Source organism: Humulus lupulus, chromosome 2, assembly GCF_963169125.1.
Source record: "Humulus lupulus chromosome 2, drHumLupu1.1, whole genome shotgun sequence".
In the NCBI taxonomy this organism is placed as follows: domain Eukaryota; kingdom Viridiplantae; phylum Streptophyta; class Magnoliopsida; order Rosales; family Cannabaceae; genus Humulus; species Humulus lupulus.
The window spans coordinates 152,546,595-152,552,619 of record NC_084794.1 but is presented as its reverse complement, the minus strand read 5'-3'; positions in this window follow the sequence as shown (position 1 = coordinate 152,552,619).

The window sequence follows — 6,025 nt, the reverse complement described above, 5'->3', positions numbered from 1 at the left end:
CCATACTTGCTTAATTATGTTATTAATTGATAAAATGCATGTATATGTTGATTATGTTATAATATGATGTGAAATACATGTATGTGAGTTCATATTTCTAATTACAGGGGTGTGATGGTAATTTGGCCCGTTGAGGGTAAATTGTTATGTGTTCGCATGTTGTGATATATCTTGAGACCACATTATGATGTGGGTTTGTTCGAGCCGTTCGACATGAGACGATCATGGTATGTTAATTATCGGTTTGGTCATAACAGGCTTAAGCTCGGGGCTTGGGGTGAGTCTCGGGGTGTTTTAATGATTAGAGTGTTACCAGGCATTAAAGGGTAACAGGATGTGAATTATTGGTGCTTGAGAATATTGAGATTAGCGGGAATTGAGAAGCGTTAATTATGATTAATGGTATAAGTGGAAAGTGCCAAAATTACCCTTGAGTTGGTTTTAGAAGTTTTAAAAGACCTAGGGGTATTTTGGTCATTTGGGGTTTGGATATATATGGTTTTAGATGGCTGTAGAAACAGAACAAAAACAGGGCATTCATCCTTCTTCCCGTACGTCCATCTCTCTCTTTTTCTTCTTTGGAGTTTTGAGCTCAAAGGGTGGAATTAAGCTAGGAGATCAAGGGGCTAAGGTTGTAGACTTAGTTCAGCCATCGAGGAGGGTTTGGTTTCGAATTTGAGGTGAGTTTTATCCATCAATTTTTTGGTTATACTCTGTTTTCGTTTTAAGTTTTCAGCTCTAGATTTTGGTGTGGAAAGTTGGAACCAAGGGGAGTTTTTGTGGTGTTTTACTTGGGTTATGATGAGGGAGAGTTGTGGGTGATGTTTGGAGGTTTAAATGGGTGTTTGGAAGAGGTTTTGAGTTGGTTTGAAGGGCTGGATTGAGAGGGAAAACGCAGGGGAGTTTGCTGGTGCGTTGTTGAATTCTGGGTTATTTAACATATTGAGCCGCGGCCTGGCTAGGGTGTGCCGCGGCCTAAGTTAGCTTCAGAGGTGGAAACACCTCTGTCAGGAGGGTGAGCCGCGGCATGGCTGTGGTGAGCCGCGGCCCATCAGGGCAATTTTGGCCAGAAAAGTGTTTTTAGCATGGGGATTCAAGCCTAAGGCCTTGGGGTTGAACCTACTACCTGGTTGAGTAGTGTTTGATGTCCCGGAGGTTAGGTTTTGGTTTGGGAACCTTTTATTGTTCATTTTATTGATGGAATCCCATAATTGGTTATGACCAGGTAACCGCTAAAGGACCAAAAGGTTGATAGTTCTCAGGGTCGTTCTTTTATTCATTCTCGCTCGAACCAGAGGTGAGAAAAATGCACCCGAAGTGTGACATGCATGGATATTCCTGGGGCATGTTGATTGTGAGAATATGGACATGGGTTGAATACAGAATGCTTAGCATATGTTGCTCACTTGTGCATGGCACTGACTCATTAGTCAGATTTGGCAAAGGTGCCAGTATCAACTGTGAAGCTGTGACTTATTAGTTAGGTTCGGCAGTGGTACTGGGCACTGGTCACATTGAGCTGACTCATTAGTCAAGACGGCCTTAGCATGTTAACGCAAGCCAACAAAGATTAGATCTAATCGACTACCAGCATTGAGTGACTCAAAGAGCATTAATGCCAGATTGACCTCGAGGGTCGATGATTGAAATAAGCGCTTGGAGGCTAGTGGCTTACCTAGCAGCCACTCTCCCACTTGAAACAGTGACATGCTTGTCAGTCACTCAGTATGGTTTACCAGAACCTGTTGGAGGCTAGTGGCTTACCAAGCAGCCACTCTCCCACTTGAATTAGTGACTTGCTTGTCAGTCACTCAGTATGGTTAATCAAGACCTCATGTGTTGTTCGCTCATTTGTTTGAAAGCTTTATGCTCAGTGTGATTATAATGATAATCATTTGATAATGTTTATACAAAGTGTTATGTTTTCTTGCTGGGCTTTGGCTCATGGGTGCTATGTGGTGCAGGTAAAGGAAAAGAAAAGCTCACCTAGCCTTGAGTGGAGAGCTTAGGTGGTGATGTGTACATATGCGGCCGCTTGACCACCACGGCCAAGGAGTTCTCAAAGGAACTAGGGGATTTACCCTATTTTTGCCGCTTAGGTCGGCGGGATTGTAAATTTGAAACAGTAGTGACCATTTTGTAGTGAGAACAACTTGTAAACGTTTTGTTTAGCTCTGCAGAGCAGTTTGTAATGAAAATCTCCATTTTCTTTTTATTGGTTTTATACCTTAACCTGTTAATTACACTTAGAGCACGTTTTTGACCAAAGGACTCGGGTAACGAGTCAAATTTCCGGTCCACCGTTCACCGTAACTGTTCTGGGGTAACCAGGGCGTTACAACTTGGTATCAGAGCAATGCCAAGGTTAAGGTTCCTGTAGACTGGCTGGGCATGTACACACATCACTGAAGTCAAGCTCGACTCATGGTTTGGTAACTCTTTATGTAGTTATGTGCATAACTGCCTAAATGTGGTGCAAATGCTTTACCTGTATGAATGAGTCACTGTGTTGGCCTTGTGCCCCTGAAATGTTATGAACTGTTATGTGATACATGCTGAGTGCCATAAACATGTATCTGTTTGTGAATATTGAATGACTGTGGAATATGATAATTGTCTGCTTGTTCTTGGACCGTGAGGCGGCAGAATGTTTAGTTATTACTACCTGACTGGTCGTATTGATCAATGTTTCAGCAAGGTATCAGTGACAGAATGAACCCAGAACAGACAGACACTGCAGCTGGCCAGAGTGGTCAGGGTCAAAATAATGACAGCAGTCAGGGTCAAGAGAATGGCCAATCCCAGATTCCACAGCCAGCACCTGCAAACTGGCAGCAGTTGTTTAGTGATTTGCAGGCAATAGTGTTGAAACAGGGAGAGGAGCTTCGTCTCCTGAGACAGCAGTAAGTGCCTATGGTGGCCAGTGTTGCAGAGGCACCTTCAGTGTCAATGTCAGCAACAGGGCAACTGCCTGAGGTTGTAAACAGATTGGAACCTCTTTATGAGCGGTTCAGGAAACAACAACCTCCTGTGTTTGAAGGCAGTGCTGATCCCATCAAAGCTGAACAATGGATGAGCATGATTACCACTATTCTTGACTTTATGAGGGTAGTTGGTAGTGAGAGGGTGGCCTGTGCTGCCTATATGTTTCAGGATGATGCCCGGATTTGGTGGGAGGTGGTTGGCCAGACCAAGAATGTTAATCTCCTGAGCTGGGAGGAATTTCAGACCTTGTTTAATGAGAAGTACTATAATGATGCTATTAGAGCGGCGAAAGCCGATGAATTTGTGAGGCTATTTCAGGGAAGCTTATCAGTAACTGAGTATGCTTTAAAGTTTGGCCGTTTGGCAAAGTTTGCCAAAGAGCTGGTGCCCACTGATGGGACCAGGAGAGAGAGATTCCTCCAGGGGCTACAACCCAGGTTAGCCCGTGACGTTCGCATCACCACTGTGGCAAGAGTCACTACTTATGCACAGGTGGTGGAGAAGGCACTCACGGCTGAGAGTGCAGAGACTAAGATCTGGCGTGACAGTGCAGCCAGAAAGGATTTCAGGAGGACAGTTCCTCCATTTGTTGGTTCCGGTAGGGGTGTTGGACCCAGTGATCAGAAGAGGAAGGTTCCTGATACCTTCCCAGTTCCAGGTCCTGACAGGAGGCCCCGTGGCATTACAATGGGTCGTCCTGGGGGTAGTGAAGCCTGGAAGACTCGTCCTGAATGCCCTAGGTGCAAGAGGCGCCATTTAGGAGAATGTAGGGCAAAGGCCTGCTATTTGTGTGGAGTAGTGGGTCATCTTAAGAAAGATTGCCCTCAGATAGGGAAAGAAGAACCCAGAAAGGTGGACAGCTCAGCCCCAGCTCGAGTGTTCACGTTGACTCAAGAAGAAGCTGAGGTTTCCCCCTCAGTTGTTACAGGTCAGCTTCTTAGTGCAGGAACCCCTTATCATGTGTTAATTGATTCTGGTGCTACACATTCCTTTGTTGCTAGTGGCGTTATTGATAGATTGTGTAGACCTTGTGATTTCTATGCTGTGGGGTTTGGTACTTTGTTACCCACTGGGGAGTTAGTGGTATCTAGAAGGTGGGTTAGATCTTTGCCAGTGACAGTAGAGGGCAGAGAGTTGTCAGTGGACTTGATAGAGTTAGTTATGACTGACTTCGATATGATACTGGGTATGGATTGGTTGGCAAAGTATGGGGCAACTATTGACTGCAGAAGGAAGATGGTCACTTTTGAGCCTGAGGGTGAGGATCCTTTTGTGTTTGTTGGTACTGTGCATGGACCTCGCGTTCCTATGATTTCTGTGTTGAGGGCCAGGGATTTGTTGCAGAGAGGTTGCATTGGATTCTTAGCCAGTGTGGTTGACACCACTCAGGTCATGCCAGTGAGACCAGAGGATACTAGACTTGTTTGTGAGTTTCTGGATGTGTTTCCAGAAGATTTGCCAGGGTTGCCACCACACAGAGAGATTGAGTTCGTTATAGAACTGGTACCAGGGACGGAGCTAGTGTCTAGAGCACCCTACAGAATGGCCCCAGCTGAGTTGAAAGAATTGAAAGTGCAGTTGCAAGAGCTGCTAGATATGGGTTTCATTAGACCTAGCTTTTCACCTTGGGGTGTGCCAGTTCTGTTTGTAAAGAAGAAAGATGGTTCTCTGAGAATGTGTATAGATTACAGGGAACTGAATAAGTTAAATATCAAGAATAGGTATCCTTTGCCAAGGATAGATGATCTGTTTGATCAGCTGCAAGGTATGAAGGTATTCTCTAAGATCGACCTTCGTTCTGGTTATCATCAGTTGAGGGTCAAGGAGGGAGACATACCGAAGACTGCCTTTCGTACCAGGTATGGGCATTATGAGTTTCTAGTTATGTCATTTGGATTGACTAATGCCCCTGCTGTTTTTATGGATATGATGAACAGAGTGTTCAAGGATTACTTAGACCAGTTTGTAATCGTCTTCATCGATGATATTCTGGTATACTCTCGGACTGAGTCAGAGCATGAGCAGCATCTGAGGTTGGTTCTACAGAGATTGAGGGAACACAGATTATTTGCAAAGTTCAAGAAGTGTGAGTTCTGGTTGTCTCAGGTATCCTTTCTTGGGCATATTGTCAGTAAGGAGGGGATTAAGGTAGATCCAGCAAAGATCGAAGCGGTCAGAGATTGGCCAAGACCAAAGAATGCTTATGAGGTTAGAAGTTTCCTTGGATTGGCAGGTTATTACAGGCGGTTCGTGGAAGGGTTCTCGAAGATTGCTAGTGCTTTGACTGAGCTGACACGCAAGAGCCAGAAATTTGTGTGGTCAGATAAGTGTGAGAACAGCTTCCAGGAACTGAAGCAGAGATTGGTTACAGCTCCGATTCTGAGTCTTCCGACAGATCAGGAGAAGTTTGTGATTTACTGTGATGCTTCTCATCAAGGTTTGGGCTGTGTTTTGATGCAATTAGAAAAGGTTATTGCCTATGCTTCTTGTCAGTTGAAAGAGTACGAGAAGAGGTATCCTACTCATGACTTAGAGTTGGCAGCGGTGGTTTTTGCTTTGAAGATGTGAAGGTATTATCTCTATGGAGAGAAGTGTGAGATCTATACAGACCACAAGAGCCTGAAGTACTTCTTCACCCAGAAAGACCTGAATATGAGGCAAAGGCGTTGGCTGGAGTTAGTAAAGGACTATGACTGTGAGATTCTGTATCATCCAGGAAAAGCCAACGTGGTAGCTGATGCTTTGAGCCGGAAGGGTCTGGGACAGATTCATGGTATGAGACTGATAGCCAGAGGGTTAGCGGATGACATGACCAGAGCTGGTATAGAGTTGCTGGTGGGCCAGTTGGCTAACATTACGCTACAGTCTACGTTGTTGGAGACAATCAAAGAAGGTCAGTTGAGTGATCCACAGCTGATTAAGATCAGAGAGGATGTTCTGGCTGGAGCATCCAGAGATTATACAGTGTCTGAGGTAGGCTTGTTGAGATACAAGGGGCGGATATGTGTTCCATTAGACACTGCATTGAGGCGAGAGATTC